Here is a 20,838-nt window from a genome sequence, read left to right as displayed (position 1 = left end):
GATTAAGTTACAAAGGGATGAACAGAGTCATAGATGCTGGAGTTTGATTACTAGCTTTGCCGGTATGATGGTGTTGAATACTTAGCTGTAGATAATAAACAGCAGCCTAACATATTCTTGTAGTCCAGGTGACCTAACTCGGAGTGCAGGGCCAACAAGATGACATCCACATTGACCTGTTATGACGATAGGTGAATTTAAGTGGGTTGAGGTCCTTCCTGAGACAAATTGGTTTGTTCCATAACCAAACTCTCAAAGTGGTTTATCATGTGCCACTGGGCAATAGTCTCTTCTTGTGCATCACTAAGATAGATGTTCTTTTTAAGCAGGTGGGGATATCAGACTTTCAAACCAAGAGGTTGAAAATGTCTGGAAAAACTCCAGCCCGTTTGTCCGTGTAGATCAGTGGTTCTCAATCTTACTCTTTCCACTCACATATCACTTTTCCCTATGTCATAGGTGCCCTGTGATTAGTAAGAATTGGGGATGCATACAATGAATGTATAATTATATTCTTGGAAATCCCTGACTCGATTTGATATGTAGTCATGTAAATAAGTAATTTGATTAGTGTGCTGACAACATCATGAATACAATGTAAGTATCACAGTGAGTTTCAGACTTAAAAGCAAAATAACTACTTTTATGTGAATATCCTATGCCCTGTAACTTACAATAAACAAAACTTGTCCCAAGTCTGGCAGTGTCCACGCTTTATCTTTGTACATGTTAAAATTTCTACTCATCTCCATTTCAACATAAAACACTGCCAGTTCTTGGAGATAGTTTAATACCTCCTTCTTGAGAACATATCAAAAAGCAGAAAAACAGAACAACCCAAAACAGAAAAACAAGCTTAATGATCAGGATCAATTGGCTACAAGTGTCAACAGGATATCAGTTATTAAACTTGATGAGCTGTGGGAATAGCAATTTAAGACAGACTTTCCTGAATGTCTCAGGGCAAGCAAGAACCTTCAAAGACCAAGAACTCTTGGATTTAGTCTCAAAATCTACTAAGCTAGTCAATGGCTATTGCATTGAATTACCTTTAAAGGAAAGGAAAATATGTATGCCTGACAATAGAAGTGTTGCAGAGCAACGTATATTAAATCTAAAGAAAAGATTCTTCTTTACATTCAGACAATATCAACTTCATGTCTGACATGATAATGTATTGAAACGTAACAATGGCAAAATATGGTATTTACCACATCATGGAGTTTTGCACCCTCAAAAGAAGAAACTTCAACTGGTGTTTGACTGTGGAGAGACATTTCGTGGAATTTCACTAAATTCTTAGCTCTTACAGGGACTAGATCTGACTAATACATTGACGGAGGTCTTGGCTAGATTTCATAAATAAAATATTGTCATTGCTGCAGATATTAATGCAATGTTTCACCAGGTAAAAGTATCAAATGAAGACTTGGTGGCCTGATGGATGTTATAGTCAGGACATGGTGGAATACGGAATGACAGTGCTCTTATTTGGAGCAACTTCGTCTCCAAGTTGTGCAAACTTTGCTCTTAGGAAATATGCTGAGGACAATATGAAACAGTTTAGTCATCAAGCTGTGAATAACATCGTGGACAATTTCTATGTGTATGATTGTCTCACGTCAATAGCTTCAGAAGAAGATGCAATAGCTCTTTATCATGAAATACGAACAATTTGTTTCAAGAAAGGCTTTCTACTTACCAAATGGATAAGTAGCAGTTGTTACGTGTTGGCTGCCATACTTGAAACTGAAAAAGCAGAAGTGAAGAATTTGGACTTGGACTATAAGAATCTTCCTGTGTAAAGAGTGTTAGGTGTGTTCAGTTTGATGTCTTCAAGTTCAAAATCACAAGAAGGGGAATTCTTTCTTTAGTCAGTTTGGTATATAATCCCTTCAGAATACTGGTACCAGTAGTCCTGATTGCAAGAAGATCCTGAAAATCTGTGCAGGAAAAGGATTGATTGGGATAATAAGATACTAGGCTCCATTATACAGGAATGGATGTGTTGGATTCAAGATCTTTACAAGCTGGAAGATTTCAAAATTAACAGATGTTTCAAACCAACTAATTTCGCATCAACTCAACTGCATCAGCTCGCTGATGCATGTAAGGATTGCCACGGAACTGTTACCTGTTGCTACATAATATCCATGGACAAACACATTGTGCATTTGTAATGGGGAAAGCAAGAGTAGTGCCATTAAAACTAGTCACTATCCCTCGAATGGAATTTACTGCTGCTACTATGGCGAGTAGAATGGATACGATGTGGAGAAAGGAGCTGCAAATGAAATTAACAAATTCCATATTTTGGACCGATAGCACCTCGGTCCTTAAATACTTCAACAATAAGACGACAAGGTTCTGAACTTTTGTTGCCAACAGAATTAATGCGATTAGTAAAGTTTCACATGCACTACAGTGGAGGTATGTTAATACAGTTGACAGCCCAATAGACGTGGCTTCCTGAAGTTTGAAAATCAAATCTTTTCTGAAAAGGGAAGTTTGGGTGTCTGGACCACACTTTCTTCTTCAGTCTCAGGGAGAGGGGCCTCAGAATCCTGACAAGTTAGAAGAAATCTCACCACAGGACTCTGAAATCAAGACTGCAACAGTAAATACTGCTCAAATTATGTCTGAAGAGATGGATTTAGTGACTTGCATAATCCATAACTTTTCATCCAAGACTAGTTTGAATAGCGTGACTTAGACTCAAAAGACTGCTTATGTATCATTCCAGAAAGAAGAAACAACCAAGTGGTGTCCTTGCTCTGCTTCATCAGAGAGATTTGTCACAAAAGGAGACAAGTAATCTTGCGACTCAGGAAAACAGAGTTGAGGAGCTAGCTAATGCTGAAATTGAAATAATCTGCTTTTGCCAAAGAAAAGAATTTACTGTTGAGATCTCAAGTTTGAAAAGGGGAACGAATATTAAAAGGACCAGCCATATTCATAATCTTAATCTCATTCTGAATGATGGGGCATTAAGAGTTGGTGGATAACTTAGTAACTCAGCAATGCCAGAAAAGATGAAACATCCTATTATACTAGCTAAAACTTTTCATGTTTCTTATCTAATTCTTCAACATATTCATGAAGAGGTAGGTCATGGTGGACACAATCACATTGTCCAAACTACACCAAAAATATGGGATACCAGGTGCTACTATGTTAATCAGGAAAATTGTATCCAAATGCATTATTTGTTGAGGTAGAAATGCCTGTCCTGGTCAACAACAAATGACAGATTTGCCTTTTGAAAGAGTTTCTCCTGATAAACCTCCATTCACATATGTTGGAGTAGATTATTTTGAACCTTTTGAAGTAAAACGCTATAGTGTTATTTTCATGTTTATCTATTAGAACTATTCATATGGAAATAGCATCATCACTTGACACAAGCTCTTTTATCAATGCCTTACAACGTTTTATTGCCAGACATGGTCAGGTGAAGGAACTTCCATCAGACAATGGTACCAATTTTGTGGGTGCTCAACATGAACTAAAGAAGGCGATCGACAACTGGAATCAAGCTCAGGTTCATAATGCACTACAGCAGAAGGCAATCAACTAGATTTTTAATCCCCCTGCTGCTTCACACCATGGAGGTGTATGGGAAAAATTAATTAGATCAGTGAGGAAGGTTCTCAATTCCATCCTAACTGTACAGAACCTTGATGATCAGAGTCTTCAGACTGTTTTATGTGAAGTTGAGGCTATTCTTAATAGTCATCCAATTACCAAGGCTTCTAATGATCCACATGATCTTGAGCACTTACCCCTAATCATCTTCTCCTCCTTAAAGACATGCCATTTTTGCTGCCGGGGCAGTTTCAGAAAAAAGACACGTATGCTCGTTGCAGGTGGAAGCAAGAGCAATTTATGTCGGATTTATTCTGGAAAAGATGGATTATAGAATATCTTCCCCAGCTACACGAGCGACAAAGGTGGACCACAATCAAACGTAACTTCACGACAGTGGACAGTGATTATTATCGATGATTCGGTGCCTTGAAATACTTGGTTAACTGGAAGGATTCTTGAGACAGTTGCTGACAAGAAAGGACTTGAATCTCAGGTTCAGATCCTGACCAAGAATGGCTTTCTGAATCATCCAATTAACAAGCTCTGTCTTCTGATAGAGGCGGAAAAGCGTGGTTGACTTTTATCCTATTATTTTGGACTTTACTGCTATACTGCTATTTTATTGCACAATATTTAATTGTATTTAACATTTTGAATTTCCTTGTTTGTAATAATTATTTGAGGTATAGTAATGAGGGGCCAGGATTTAGGAGCCAGAATTTATATCTGGTGTTGTAAGGGTTAAAATATGTCTTTGTACTTGCTATCAGTGTGCACATGTGTAAGGGATTTGATTTATAGAATTAGTTTTAGTTTAGTTATTCATCATTGAAGAGGGGCGAGTGCCAGTTGGTAATTTTTTGTAGACTGTCTTCAATTGTTTATCTGCAGAATATTGCTAAAGTTTAAAGATTATTTACCAACATCTTCAATAGTTAAAAATGTGTGTGTACAAAATAAAGTCTTTATAAAACAAAACAGAATCTTAGAATGATTGAAACTCGTCGCAGACTGGATTCGTACTTAGCTCTCTAAGCGACAACAAGAAAATAGGAAAGTAGTCGCTACAGTGAACAAACTGAAAATACCTTAGTATAAATATTCAATAATAAATAAATAATGAGCAAGGTATAAGGCCTTAAATGAGTCTTTTGCTTAGAAGTCTGATAGTTGAGGAGTAACAACTATTCCTGAACCTGGAAGTGCAAGAGCTGTGGCACCTGTATCTACTTTTTGATGGCAGCAGCAAGAACTGAGCATGTCCTGGATGGTATGGATTCTTGATAATTGCTGCTGCTCTCTGACGGCAATTTTCCGTGTGGATGTTCTCAATGGTGGGGAGAGTTTTGCCTGTAATGTACTGGGCTGTGTCCACTAGCTTTTGCAGGATTTTTCGCTCAGAAATATTGATACCCTGATACCAAGCCTTGATGCAACTGATCAGCACACTTTCCAAAGCACATTGCAGAAGTTTTGCCCAAGTTTTCCATGAAATACCAAACCTCCACAAATTCTTTTTTTAAATTTTATCATTTTCATCAATACTGTACATTAATTCAATGAAATAATAGATTGCAACAAACGATACAAAATGATACAATATTTTTTTTCTATTTTCTCCCCAACCCCCCCTTTCCCCATCCCCCAAAAGAAGGAAAAAAATAGAAGGAAAAAGCACCTAAATCTATATATTTAATATTATTAGCATATATTGTATTTATTAACTTTTTCATAATAGGAGTGGGTAAGGTGGAGGATGTAGATGGACTTTTGTTCACTAAATCCATATACGGCTCCAAATTTTATATAAAAACTCAACTTGATTTCTTAGATTGTAAATAATTTTTCTAAAGGTATATAATTTTACATTTCACTATACCAAATATCTATTTTTACATGATTCTCAGTTTTCCACATTATTGCTACACATTTCTTTGCTGTCACTATTGCTATATTCAAAAAATTTTCTTGATATTGATCCAATTTCAATTATGTATCTGTAGATTTCCAAGTAAAAATATTCTTGGATCTTTTTGTATCTTTATCTTCATAATTTGTCATAATAATACACTCAAATCCTTCCAGAATTCTTCCACTTTTACACTTTTTTCTGTTATTATATGTTCAAATTGACTTTGTTCTGGAAATTTCAAATTTGCTCCCATTTTCTTTTTTAAATACAATTTTAATTGATATAATACAAAAATTGTATTATTTTGTATGTTTTATTTATCTTTTAATTGTTCAAAAGTCAAAAAAATTCTTTAAAAAAACCCAATCTTTTATCCTCTGTATACCTTTACTATACCAATTATCAAATAAAGAATTATTCAAAGTGAAAGGAATAAGTTGATTTTGTTTTAACAACATTTTAGGTAAATGATAGTTTTTGAGTCCTCTTGCCACATGGATCCCATTCCATATTTTCAATAAATGCTATAAAAATGGTATTTCCACTTTCCCTTTAAACAATACACTATTCCATTTATATAAAATTGGCTCTGAGGTAGTTTACCCAATTTTATTCATTTCAATCTGAACTCAAGTTGTTTTCTCACCAATTTGATAACAGGAGGACAAGAATCTTGATTGGGCTGTTTTATATTAATTTTTTTAATTCAGTAATCTTAGTCCTCCCTGATCAAATTTCCATGTTAATTTTTCAAGACCAATTCTTGACATTTTATCTTTCCAAAGAAATTCTCATATGTTTTCATTCAAACTCAAAACAAAACATTTCTGGTACAGAAATGGGTAATGATTGAAACAAATATTGTATTGTTGGATAAGTATTCATCTTAATACAATTCACCTGTCCTATTAACATTATTGGTAAATCTTCTTTTGTCTTTTTAATAGCAGTGAATTATTTAACTTTAATTATTTATATTTCTATTATCTTTTATTGCTAAATATTTAATTGCTTCATTTTGCCATTTAAACTTTGTCATTCTCTTACATTGCAATTAATCCATATCAACTTTACTTCACTTTTATCAACATTAACTTTATAACCTAATACTAAGCCATACTCTGTTAATCTTACATTTAGTTTATTCAACAAAATTTCAGGTCTTGTTAAATATACTATAATATCATCTGCGAACAAAATAATTTTATGTTTTTCATTATCTATCTCAAAACCTTTAATTTCTTTATCACTTCTAATTATTTCCACTAACAGTTCTATTGATAATGCAAATAAAAATGGTGACAATGGGCATCCTTGTCTAGATGACCTTTCTAACAAAAAGGTTTTGATATTTGTCTATTTCTGACTGCTTTAGGTTGATTATATAATGTTTTTATCCAATTTACAAAAGCATTTGGAATCCTAAATGAATTTAATACTCTCAATAAAAAGTCGCATTCCAATCTATCAAATGCTTTTTCTGTATCCAATGCAACCGCTACTGCTGGTTTCTTTCTATTCTGTGCTACATCTATCTAACTTAAAAATTTGACTATATTATCTGCCACTCGTCTATTTTTAATAAAGCCAGTTTGATCCATTTTTATTATTTTTGGTAAAAATTTAGCTAATCAATTAGCTAACAAATTTGATACAATTTTATAATCCGTATTCAACAATGATATAAGTCTATAAGAAGAAAGTTGTAAATATTTTTTTTCCTTTTTTTGGAATAACTTATTAATGCGGTTTTAAAATATTCTGTACCTCTTTAATTTTGTCTAATACGCCCATTAATACAGGTAGTAATAATTCCTTAAATTCTTTATAAAATTCCAGTGGGAAACCATCTTCACCTGGCACTTATTCTACAATGACATCAAAGTCTCAAACTTCTGTTTCAGCAAAAGAGTTAGATGCGGATTATAAAAGTTGTACGTTGTCAGACTATTCACTTTTATTAATTTCATGTGCTAGCCCTGATGTGACTCCAATTAGTTATAGATGGAGGTTTAATACTGCATTATTAAAACATTGGTGACTTCAGGGGTTTTTACGAGGCTCTAAAGGCTGTGTACGGCTCCTCACCCCAAGTCCAAAGTCCGCTGCGCAGCTCAGATGGCAAAGTCCTCCTCAGTGACAAGATCTCCATCCTCAACTGATGGTCAGAACACTTCCAATCTCTTTTCAGTGCCAACCGCTCAGTCCAAGAATCCGCCCTGCTCCAGCTCCCTCAAAAGCCCTTAAGGCTAGAGCTCGATGAAGTCCTCACCCGGGAAGAGACATATAAGGCAATTGAACAACTGAAAAGTGGCAAAGCAGCAGATATGGATGGAATCCCCCCAGAGGACTGGAAGGCTGGCGGCAAAACTCTGCATGCCAAACTGCATGAGTTTTTTAAGCTCTGCTGGGACCAAGGAAAGCTGCCTCACGACCTTCGTGATGCCATCATCATCACCCTGTACAAAAACAAAGGCGAGAAATCAGACTGCTCAAACTACAGGGGAATCACGCTGCTCTCCATTGCAGGCAAAATCTTCGCTAGGATTCTCCTAAATAGAATAATACCTAGTGTCGCCGAAAATGTTCTCCCAGAATCACAGTGCGGCTTTCGTGCAAACAGAGGAACTGCTGACATGGTCTTTGCCCTCAGACAGCTCCAAGAAAAGTGCAGAGAACAAAACAAAGGACTCTACATCACCTTTGTTGACCTTACCAAAGCCTTCGACACCGTGAGTAGGAAAGGGCTTTGGCAAATACTAGAGCGCCTCGGATGCCCCCAAAGTTCCTCAACATGCTTATCCAACTGCACGAAAACCAACAAGGTCAGGTCAGATACAGCAATGAGCTCTCTGAACCCTTCTCCATTAACAATGGCGTGAAGCAAGGCTGCGTTCTCGCACCAACCCTCTTTTCAATCTTCTTCAGCATGTGAAACAAGCCATGAAAGACCTCAACAATGAAGACACTGTTTACATCCGGTACAGCACGGATGGCAGTCTCTTCAATCTGAGGCACCTGCAAGCTCACACCAAGACACAAGCGCAACTCGTCCGTGAACTACTCTTTGCAGACGATGCCACTTTAGTTGCCCATTCTGAGCCAGCTCTTCAGCGCTTGACGTCCTGTTTTGCGGAAACTGCCAAAATGTTTGGCCTGGAAGTCAGCCTGAAGAAAACGGAGGTCCTCCATCACCCAGCTCCCCACCATGACTACCAGCCCCCCCACATCTCCATTGGGCACACAAAACTCAAAACAGTCAACCAGTTTACCTATCTCGGCTGCACCATTTCATCGGATGCAAGGATCGACAACGAGATAGACAACACACTCGCCAAGGCAAATGGCGCCTTTGGAAGACTACACAAAAGAGTCTGGAAAAACAACCAACTGAAAAACCTCACAAAGATTAGTATATACAGAGCCGTTGTCATACCCACACCCCTGTTCGGCTCCGAATCATGGGTCCTCTACCGGCATCACCTACGGCTCCTAGAACGCTTCCACCAGCATTGTCTCCGCTCCATCCTCAACATTCATTGGAGCGACTTCATCTCCAACATCGAAGTACTCGAGAAGGCCGAGGCTGAAAGCATCGAATCCACGCTGCTGAAGATCCAACTGCGCTGGGTAGGTCACGTCTCCAGAATGGAAGACCATTGCCTTCCCAAGATCGTGTTATATGGCGAGCTCTCCACTGGCCACCGAAACAGAGGTGCACCAAAGAAGAGGTACAAGGACTGCCTAAAGAAATCTCTTGGTGCCTGCCACATTGACCACCGCCAGTGGGCTGATATCGCCTCAAACCGTGCATCTTGGTGCCTCACAGTTTGGCGGGCAGCAACCTCCTTTGAAGAAGACCGCAGAGCCCACCTCACTGACAAAAGACAAAGGGGGAAAACCCAACACCCAACTCTAACCAACCAATTTTCCCTTGCAACCGCTGCAACCGTGTCTGCCTGTCCCGCATCGGACTTGTTAGCCACAAACGAGCCTGCAGCTGACGTGGACATTACCCCTCCATAAATCTTCGTCCGCGAAGCCAAGCCAAAGAAAGAGATTAAAACAGCCACAATTAATTACATTTATTAGAGATTAAATTATTACTTTTTACAGCTAAATGAAAATTCAGTGCAAAGCAAATTTGTATTATGCGATGCTTTGAAAGCATATTTATGAGATCAACTTATTAGTTATACTGTTAAAATTAAGAAAAAATATTTGGAAGATAGGAATAAACTTGAGGAAGAGATTAAAAATTTGAAGAAGAATTTGCACAAGAAGGTTTCTGAAGATAAGAAGATACAGTTATCTAATTTTAAATTGCATTACAATACTTTGCAAACATATCAGTATGAGAAACTAATTCAAAGATCTAAACAGCGGTATTATGAATTGGGAGAAATGGCACACAAGGTTTTAGCTTGGCAGTTGAAAAATGAACAAGTTTCTAGGACAATAAATGCTGTTTAAAAAAAAGTTCAAAAGTTACATATAAACCTCAGTAAATTAATGATTAATTTTGTTTCTTTTATCAGGACTTACACAAGTCTGAGGTGGTACATGATGAGGATAGAGTAGAATCTTTTTTGGCAGTGTTAGATCTTCCTTTTTTTGAATGGTTTTGAATCTCAAGAATTTGATTCTCCTTTTATGTACTTGGAAATTAAGGAAGTGCTGAAAATGATGCCAAATAGGAAATCTCCAGGAGAAGATGGATTTGGGTTGGAATTTTATAAGGAATTTTATGACTTATTACTTCCGATATTCCTTCAAGTATTAGAAAAAGCAGGAGAAACATCTCTTCCAGAATCTTTTTCTGGGCCATTGGTTATGGTTTTTCCAAAGAAAGATAGAGATCCATTAAAAGTAGCTTCATAAACCAATTTCTTTCTTAAATGTTGACTATAGAATTTTAGCTAAAGTATTGGCAAATAGGATAGTGAAGTACTTACCAAAGTTAATTCATGTAGATCATGCAGGATTTATTCCAGGTCATTATTCAGCTGATAATGTTTTTAAATTAATATTGTTAATTAATGTTTCAAGAGAACAAAACGATTTACCTTTGGTAGTGGCTTTGGATGCAGAAAAGGCATTTGATCGCATTGAATGGCATTTTTTATTTAAAGTGTTAGAACATTTTAAATTTGGTCCAGTTTTTATTAGATGAGTAAAAGCTCAATATAACAACTCTTCAGCTAGAATAGTGACAAATGAAGTAATATCATCGTCATATACTTTATCAAGATCTATGAGACATGGTAGTCCATTGTGTCCGGCTTTGTTGCTTTGGTTATCAAACCTTTAGCTCAATTTATTAGACAAAATATTAATATTAAAGGTATTGTTGTTGGGGATGATGAATATAAAATTAATTTATTTGTGGATGATGTATTAATTTATTTAACTGATCCTAATCAATCTTTAGTTCATTTACAGACTTGTTTGTGATATTATGGAGAGATGTCTGGTTATAAAATTAATTGGGATAAGAGTGAACTATTACCTGTTTCAAAAGGTGATTATTTGGAATGTAAGCAGATCACTCAATTTCATTGGTCTGAAAAGATAAAGTATTTAAGAGTTGTAATAAATATGGATTATAATCAATTATATCAGTTTAATTACATACCTTTGTTAAGAAAAATCAAAGCGGATTTGAAGAAGTGGAAGGATTTACCATTAACTTTAATAGGAAGGGTGAATTGCATTAAAATGAATGTAATTCCTTGAATACAGTATCTTTTTCAGTCTATTCCTTGTTCTTTACCAAAATCTTTTTTGAAGGAATTAAATTTGGCTGTTCCTTTATTTTTATGGAAGTGTAAATTATATAGAGTTCTATTGCAAAAATTGACTTGGAAATATGCATTAGGAGGCCTTGAGTTACCTAATTTTGAAAACTATTATTGAAATTTATTAATAGAATGCTAGATAGGGAACAAACTCCTATATGGGTTAGAGTAGAATTAAGCCAACTTTTGGAAAGTGATGTAACTTTATTTATATATAGGTGGAGACCAAGTCTTTTGAAATCATTTAGTGTTCCAGTTCTTTGACATTTAATTGATATTTGGTATAAAAGAGATTGTGTAATTGGATCAAAGGGTAAAATTTCTGGTCGGACTCCTATGTATAATACCATTTTCTATGGATAGTTATTATTTAAAGGAATGGGATTTAAAAGGTATTAAAAGGGTAAAGGATATTTTTGAGAAAGGAAATTTTCTTTCTTTTACTCAATTGCAAGGAAAATTTCATATTTCAATGAATTCAATATTTGCCTATTATCAAATGAGAGCTTTTTTTAAAAAAGATAATTTCGAAAAATAAATTAAACTTTCTAATTTTTCTAGATTTGAGAAATTAATTAAAAGTCTTTGAAAAAAGGATTTATTTCAAAAATGTATAGTTTATTACAGGAGAAGATGAAAAACTTGATGCGTTTAGAATAAAAAGTAAATAGGAAAAAGAATTACAACTTACTATATTGGAAGATTATTGGTTAAAGATATGTGAAAATGCGGTAACCAAATTGATTAATATAAGGTATAATTTGGTTAATTATAATTTTGTACATCAATTATATTTAACACCGGAGAAGTTGAAAAGATATGGTTTTAGGGATTCAGATTTATGTTTTTGGTGTGGGGAACAAAAAGGTACTTTCTTACATTCAGTATGGTTATATGAAAAAGTGCAAAATTTTTGGTTAAAAGTTAGACAATTTTTAGAACGGTTGTATAACATTCAATTATTGCTTGATCCTTTGTTGTTTTTATTCGGGTTTATGACAAATTTAAGAAGTTTGCAGTTAGATCAATTTAAGATTGCCTTTATTCGCTTAACTTTCTCTGTTGTGAGAAAATGTATTGCAGTAACATGGAAAAATGAAGCAGAGATTAGTATGTTAAGGTGGCATAATGAACTAAAATCCTGTTCTTCATGAGAAAAAAATAACATGTAGATTACATGATAATTACTCTTTATTTATTAAAATGTGGGATCCATATTTAAAATATATGGGTCTTAATATTTGCTAATTATGTTATTTTGATTATTTTCATGAACTCATATTTATATATGTTGCTTTAAGATATTTTAATCTTTGAACAGACTCCAATAGTTGTAGAAATAGGATAGTTTGTTTCTTTTTGTTGTGGGGGTTGGGGTGGGTTACATTGAGGGATTAATGTATTGACTAAGATTATCTATTTTACTAATTCACTTTTGTAATAATGGGGTTTATACTTTGTTTGTACTATTCTTTTATCATAAATAAAGTTTAAAAAAAAGAGAGTTAGATAATTCTAATTTTTCATCTTCATCTAACAGGTAATTTAACTTATTGTAGATATTCATCTATTTTATTTTCATCTTTCAAAGATTCTGATTGATATAGTTTCGCATAAAACTCCTTAAAATTATCATGTATTTTCTGCTTTTTATGTAACTTGACCATATTTTTTCATATTTGCAATTATTGTTCTAGAAACTTGCTCTGCTTTTAATTGCCAAGCTAATACTTTATGAGCCCTTGCACCCAATTCATAATATTTCTGTCATGTCCTCATAATATCTCTCTACCATAAAAGTTTGTATTGTATTAAATCTCAATTTTTAAAATTCCAGCAGTTTTTTTCCTCCTCCTCATTTTTTTTGCACATGTAATTCCTTTTCTAATTTCATTATTTCTTTTTTCCACCTGATCCACCTCTTTCAGATATTCCTTCTTTAATTTTGAAGTATAATTTATTATTTGACCCCTTAGATATGCCTTCATGGAATCCCATATTACAAACTTACTTGTTACTGAATTATTATTAGTTTCAAGAAAAAAATTAATCTGTTGTCTCATAAAGTCACAAAATTCTTTTATTCTCAGTAATGTATTTAATCTCCACCTTTAACCTATCTTTTGTTCTTCCTCTGATAAAATTGATAAAATTAGAGGTGAATGATGAGATAGAGCTCGCATTCAATATTCAACCTTTTGTACTCTAGATTGAAGTTGTTCAGAAATTAAAAACATATCTATTCGTGAATATATTTTATGCCAAAAAGAATGTAAAGAATAATCTCTTTCACTTGGATAGATTATTCTCCAAATATCTACTAATCCCATAATATTCATTAGACCTATTACAATTTTAGCTACTTTACTTTTCATAATTTTATCACCTGACCTATCCAATTTTGGGTCCAAAGTAAAATTAAAGTCTCCTTTGAATAATTTTTTTTAAGCATTTGTTAATTGCATAAAAATATCCTGTATAAATTTGCCATAATCTACATTAGGTGCATATGCATTTATTAAAGTCAATTATTCCAAATAAATTTGACAATTAACTATAACATGAACTATAACTGTTGTATCTATAATTGTGTCCAATATTTTTACTGGTAAATTTTTATTTATCAATATTGCTGTACCTCTCGCTTTTGAATTAAACGAAGATGCCAATACAGTTCCAACCTAATCATTTTTAAAATTTTCATGTTATTTTTCTGTCAAATGTGTTTCTTGCAAAAAGCAATATCATTTTTTCGTATAGATTAATAATTTTTTATGTTTTATTTGGTTCTGCATCCCATTAATATTAATACTAATAAAATTCAATTTCACAGCCATCAAATACCTTTATTAAATCTACCAACCATCCATCTTTCCACTCCCATCCCCCTTATTTTTATAGCACTGACAATATATTTCATAATGTTCTTGATTAGTTAGGTGTATTAAGAAAAAGAAAACAGAAAAAAGATAGAAATTCCCCCCCCCCCCACCCCCCAAGGTGCACCCTATTAGTATAGCATCTTTAAAGCCCTGATCTATTCGACTTGCAGTCGAAACCACACCGACCTTCATGATTCCGCAGTAGTTAGTTCTATACTCCCAACTTACTCTCTGGAAATGCAGCACTGTCCCTTGTGGCATTTTATCTATACATTCTTAGCCATTTATAAATCTTTAACGTAATTATAGATCATACAGGTTAAAACTCTCCTCCCTATTAATCTCTCAAATAATTTTATTTTTTCCCTCTCTATCTTCTTTTTTCTTTGGCTTGGCTTCGCGGACGAAGATTTATGGAGGGGGTAAAAAAAAAAGTCCACGTCAGCTGCAGGCTCGTTTGTGGCTGACCAGTCCGATGCGGGACAGGCAGACACGATTGCAGCGGTTGCAAGGGAAAATTGGTTGGTTGGGGTTGGGTTTTGGGTTTTTCCTCCTTTGCCTTTTGTCAGTGAGGTGGGCTCTGCGGTCTTCTTCAAAGGAGGCTGCTGCCCGCCAAACTGTGAGGCGCCAAGATGCACGGTTTGAGGCGTTATCAGCCCACTGGCGGTGGTCAATGTGGCAGGCACCAAGAGATTTCTTTAGGCAGTCCTTGTACCTTTTCTTTGGTGCACCTCTGTCACGGTGGCCAGTGGAGAGCTCGCCATATAATACGATCTTGGGAAGGCGATGGTCCTCCATTCTGGAGACGTGACCCATCCAGCGCAGCTGGATCTTCAGCAGCGTGGACTCGATGCTGTCGACCTCTGCCATCTCGAGTACCTCGACGTTAGGGGTGTGAGCGCTCCAATGGATGTTGAGGATGGAGCGGAGACAACGCTGGTGGAAGCGTTCTAGGAGCCGTAGGTGGTGCCGGTAGAGGACCCATGATTCGGAGCCGAACAGGAGTGTGGGTATGACAACGGCTCTGTATACGCTTATCTTTGTGAGGTTTTTCAGTTGGTTGTTTTTCCAGACTCTTTTGTGTAGTCTTCCAAAGGCGCTATTTGCCTTGGCGAGTCTGTTGTCTATCTCATTGTCGATCCTTGCATCTGATGAAATGGTGCAGCCGAGATAGGTAAACTGGTTGACCGTTTTGAGTTTTGTGTGCCCGATGGAGATGTGGGGGGGCTGGTAGTCATGGTGGGGAGCTGGCTGATGGAGGACCTCAGTTTTCTTCAGGCTGACTTCCAGGCCAAACATTTTGGCAGTTTCCGCAAAGCAGGACGTCAAGCGCTGAAGAGCTGGCTCTGAATGGGCAACTAAAGCGGCATCATCTGCAAAGAGTAGTTCACGGACAAGTTTCTCTTGTGTCTTGGTGTGAGCTTGCAGGCGCCTCAGATTGAAGAGACTGCCATCCGTGCGGTACCGGATGTAAACAGCGTCTTCATTGTTGGGGTCTTTCATGGCTTGGTTCAGCATCATGCTGAAGAAGATTGAAAAGAGGGTTGGTGCGAGAACACAGCCTTGCTTCACGCCATTGTTAATGGAGAAGTCTGGAAGGCTGGCGGCAAAACTCTGCATGCCAAACTGCATGAGTTTTTCAAGCTTTGTTGGGACCAAGGTAAACTGCCTCAGGATCTTCGTGATGCCACCATCATCACCCTGTACAAAAACAAAGGCGAGAAATCAGACTGCTCAAACTACAGGGGAATCACGTTGCTCTCCATTGCAGGCAAAATCTTCGCTAGGATTCTACTAAATAGAATAATACCTAGTGTCGCTGAGAATATTCTCCCAGAATCACAGTGCGGCTTTCGCGCAAACAGAGGAACCACTGACATGGTCTTTGCCCTCAGACAGCTCCAAGAAAAGTGCAGAGAACAAAACAAAGGACTCTACATCACCTTTGTTGACCTCACCAAAGCCTTCGACACCGTGAGCAGGAAAGGGCTTTGGCAAATACTAGAGCGCATCGGATGTCCCCCAAAGTTCCTCAACATGATTATCCAACTGCACGAAAACAAACAAGGTCGGGTCAGATACAGCAATGAGCTCTCTGAACCCTTCTCCATTAACAATGGCGTGAAGCAAGGCTGTGTTCTCGCACCAACCCTCTTTTCAATCTTCTTCAGCATGATGCTGAACCAAGCCATTTCCCTCTCTATAGTACTAATTAAAATCATTCAGTATTATATTTCATTTCAAGCATATCCACTACTTGTCTCTCTTTTTCAGGCAATGAATCTGTAAACACCTTTGCCTCATTAGGCTCCATAAAAAAACTTTTTTTCCATCTGGAACAAAACCTTTCAAAACTGCTGGATACCTTATGACAAAGGCATAACCTTTCTTCCACTAACTGTATTGAATTTTCTCTTTTTCAACAAATCAAAACTTATATCAGTGTAAAAGAAAATCTTATTTCCATTATAAATTAATGGTGATCGTTTTTCTTTCGCTTGCTTAGCTGCCAATTCCAAAATCTTTTCTCTCACTTCATAGCAAAGCAATTTAACCAGTATCGGACGTGGATTCTGATCTGGTTGCAGCTTTCGCCGTTAAGATCTATGAGCTCTTTCACTCTCCATGTCTCTTTGAATTCAGTTACCCCCAAAGATTGTGGAATCTGACGTTGTAAAAATTTCATTTCTTGACCTTCATCACCTTCTTTAAGACCTACAATTTTCAAAATTATCAGTTTTTTGAGTTAGTTGATCTTTTGTTGCAGCCACTTCAGCTTGTATTTTCTTCATCTGTTCCTTGACATTCTGAATTTCAAATTCATTCCCTTTAATTTTCTCTTCCACAACTTCAAATTTTTTATCCTCTTGCTGCATCATTCTTTCCACCTTTTTTGTAAAATTCTTATTTTCATCTATACTCTCATTACATTTTTTAACTTCTGTTCATAGCACCAAAGATTGCTGGAAGCTTCCATATAGTTTATCATTTTGGCTGTAAGTGCATAAATCTCTTTCATTTTTTCCACCCTTTTGGCCATAGCTCCTTGTTCTGGACATGTTTCTTATTCTTCTTGCTCCTCTTTCTGTTCACTGGAGCTGGAGGGTTCTTGTAACTTTTTTAAAATAGCCTGGGTTTTTTTGTGCTCTCGCGTGCGCGAGGAGTTGTGCATGTGCAGAGTCACTTCTTCACCCGTAATGGGCAGCCATTGTTGGGGGAGACCTTGGACAGCAATGTCCAAGGTCTCCCCATCTCCAGGCTTGTTTCCATGGGCTCCTACCTTTTGGACAGCTCCAGAATCCTTTTTCAAGGTAGTCATTACTTCCTTATCTGTCTTTTTCTTGTTCAACTTCTTGTATAGTTGTTTTTTTTTTCCTTTGGTGACATCTTGAGATATTTGCTTGATCTTCTGACAACTTTTCCTTTTTTGAAAAAAAGACCTTCAACCTTTTTTAACTTTATTTTACTTTTTCTGAGAGAGAAGGGATTTACAGTCCAACCCCACATTATCATGTGACACGCCCCCCAACCTCCACAAATTCTAGAGGGAGTAGAAGTGCTGACGTGCTTTCTTCATAATGGAATTAATATGATGGGTCCAGGAAAGAACCCCCAAGATAGTGACCCCCATTCATCTCTGATGTCCCAATGCTTATGGGATTGTATACATGTTTCTTCTTTCACAGAGTCTATATACAGCTCCTTAGTCTTGGTGACATTGAGTGCCAGGTTGTTGTTAGTACACCATTCAGATGAATTTCAATCTCTTTCCTGTATGCTGATTCATCATCCCCTTTTGGTATCATCAGCAAAGTTGTAGATGGTGTGTTGTCACATCAAGCACTTAGTCAAGAACGTAAAGCAAGTAGAGCAGGGGGCTAAGAACGCAGTCCGTGGTACTCCAGTGCTGATGGAGTGTGGCAGAGATGTTTTTGCCAATTTGCTCTGATTGGGGTCTGGAGGTAAGGAAATCCAGGATCCAATTGAGGATCAGGACTTGGAGTTTGCTTAGTTTTCAAGGGTTGATGGTATGGAATACCAAAATGTATTCAATAAAGAGCATCCTGATGTATCAAATATTATTTATTGTCATGTACTAAACATAAATGTAATATTATCCACACCCTCTGTAGCCGCACAAGACTCCAGTTCAGTTCAAACCATTGGCAACCTGAGCCCAAATCTAAACCTTCAACATGATGATTAACCTTTCAGTGCCCAGGGTTCTTTGGGAGCCCTCCTTGGTCTCAGCATCCTCTCAAATCCTAGTTCCAATACCTGGTTCTCAAGAGCCAGTCTCCAGCAGCCCCCAGCCTGGTGGGAGTCATTTGACCTCAAGTTGCCTGCTGCCTGTGTGTTTCCTTCAGCTGCAGAGCCCTCATTAGTCTGCCACCATGGTCACCTTCCTGAGCCCAGGATATCTCTGAGCAGGTTCTGAATATTCTTAAAGGAGAGGGTGACCAGCCAGTGGTCATGGTACATATTGGTACCAATGACAGAGATAGGAGTGGGATAGAGGTCCTAATTTAGGGAGGTAAGAAAGAGGTTGAAGAGTAGGGCCTCCAAGGTTGTAATCTCTGGATTACTCCTGGTGCCACAAACTCAAGAAGGTCAGAACAGGAAGATAATGCAGACAAATGAGAGGCTGAAGAAATGGTGCAGGGGGCAGGGTTTCAAGCTGTTGGACTATTGGAGCCTTTTCTGGGGAAGGGGTGATGCAAACTTGAGGGGAACCAATATCCTGGAAGGGAGGTTTGTTAATGCTTTTGGGGGTGGGGTGTTGTTTAAACTTAATTTGCAGGGGGCTGGGAACCAAAATGAAGAGGCAGTTGGCACTCAAGTAGAGATGGATGATAGGGAGTTTGTGTAAGAGGACAGGCAGATAGGGCAAAATTGCAGCCAATGAGATGAGTTGCAATGCAACAGGGACACAATATCAAAAATGTAACAAATACAGGGCTAAAGGTTTTGAATTTACATACTTGCAACATAAGAAAGTGGATGATCTTGCAGTACAGATACAGATTGGCAGATATGATGTTTTGCCCATCAAGGAGTCATGGCTAAAAGATAGATGTCATTGGGTGCTGAATGTCCAAGAATACACAGTGCATTGAAAGGATAGGGAAATAAGCAGAAGGGGTAGAGTAGCTTTGTTGGTAAAGAATAACATTAAATCATTAGAAAGAAGTGAAACAGAATCAAAATATGTAGAATAATTGTGGGTTGACAAGAAATGGCAAGGGTAAAGGGACACTTGATAGTGAAAAACAGACCTCCAAACAGTAACTGGGATATGGACAACAAATTGTAACAAATAGAAAAGGTGAGTCAGAGGCCAATGTTATGGTAGTCTTGGGGGATTTTAACATGCAATGGATTCAGAAGACCAGGTTGGTATTGAATCTCAAGAGAGAGAATTTGTAGAATGCCTATGAGATTACTTCTTAGAGCAGCTTGTTGATGATCCCAGTAGGGGACTGGCTGTAGTGGATTGGGTGTTGTGTAATACATCAGAGGTGATTAGAGAGCTTAGAGTAGGGAGCAGTGATCATAATATGATTGGGTTCAATTTGAGATTCAACAAGCAGAAACTCACGTCTTTCTTGTTTGTTTTCCTTGTGTATAAAGATGTTGTTTTATTGTATTTTATATGTTCAATGTTTACTGGTTTTGAAGGGGGGAGGGAGGGATGGGGGAAAAAAGAGAAAATGTCACTGTGTATACTTAGAGATACATCTGTAAATTTTTTGGTTGATATGGTTCATTGTGCGATAAATAAAGAATTACAAAAAATAACAAGCAGAAACTAAAGTCAGATGTGTCATTGTTTCAGTAAAGAGAATTTCAGTGGCATGAGCGAGAAACTGGCCAAAGTAGATGGAAGGGGTCATGAGTAGGGAAGATGCCAAAGCAGCAATAGATAGCTTCTACAAGAAATATGGAAGGTGCAAGATAAAGACATACCAAAAAAAGAGGAAATATTTTAATGGTAAAATTGCACAACCATCGATGACAAGGGAAGTTAAAGCCAACATAAAAGCTAAAGAGAGATCATCCACGGAACCAAAGACTATTGAGAAGATAGAGGATTGGAAAAAAAAAATTTTTTAAATGCTGAAGGTAACAAAAAAAAAACTCATAAGGAGGAAAAAGATGAAGTATGAAAGCAAGTTAGCAAATAATATCGAAGAGGACACAAAAAGCTTCTTCAAATATATAGGACCACCAGAAAATGACTCGGGAGAAATTATAATGAGAAACAAGGTGAATGTAGAGTAAATAAATGAGTAATTGTATCAGTCTTCATTATGAAAGACATTAGCAGTATGCCAGATGTCCCAGGGATCAGTGAAGGGAAGTGAGTGCTGTTACTATTTTAAGGGAGAAAGTGCTCAGAAAGCTGAATGCTCTAAGGGTGGAGAGATTGTGGCAACATTTGTAATGATCTTTCAGGAATCAATAGATTCTGGTATGGTCCTGTAGAACTGGAAAATCACAAATGTTACCACGCTATTTCAGAAAGGAGGGAGGCAGCAGAAAGAAAATTATAAACTGGTTAGCCTGACGATAGTGGTTAGGAAGATGTTGGAGTCAATTGTCAAGGATGAGATTACAGAGTACTTGTGGGCACAAGACAAGAAAGGCCAAAGCCAGG

The 20,838-nt window shown here is 36.9% G+C and overlaps 1 protein-coding gene and 1 long non-coding RNA gene across 9 annotated transcripts in view; one reads left to right on the top strand and one right to left on the bottom strand.

The window, feature by feature from the left end:
- The window catches only part of LOC138760837 (uncharacterized), a 154,326-nt gene that overhangs the window by 64,716 nt on the left and 68,772 nt on the right, over window positions 1-20,838 (bottom strand). Inside the window, exon 2 of the long non-coding RNA XR_011355894.1 lies at window positions 1,703-1,749. This is a non-coding gene — a long non-coding RNA (uncharacterized lncRNA). The remainder of the gene's footprint in view (window positions 1-1,702; window positions 1,750-20,838) is intronic.
- Window positions 1-20,838, top strand: part of LOC138760836 (KH domain-containing RNA-binding protein QKI) — a 628,685-nt gene that overhangs the window by 547,976 nt on the left and 59,871 nt on the right. The gene's annotated exons all lie outside the window — the stretch shown is intronic.

This window comes from Narcine bancroftii, chromosome 4, assembly GCF_036971445.1.
Source record: "Narcine bancroftii isolate sNarBan1 chromosome 4, sNarBan1.hap1, whole genome shotgun sequence".
Lineage (NCBI taxonomy): Eukaryota > Metazoa > Chordata > Chondrichthyes > Torpediniformes > Narcinidae > Narcine > Narcine bancroftii.
Note: the sequence above shows the minus strand (reverse complement) of the source record. Positions and strands in the feature narration are given on the sequence as shown.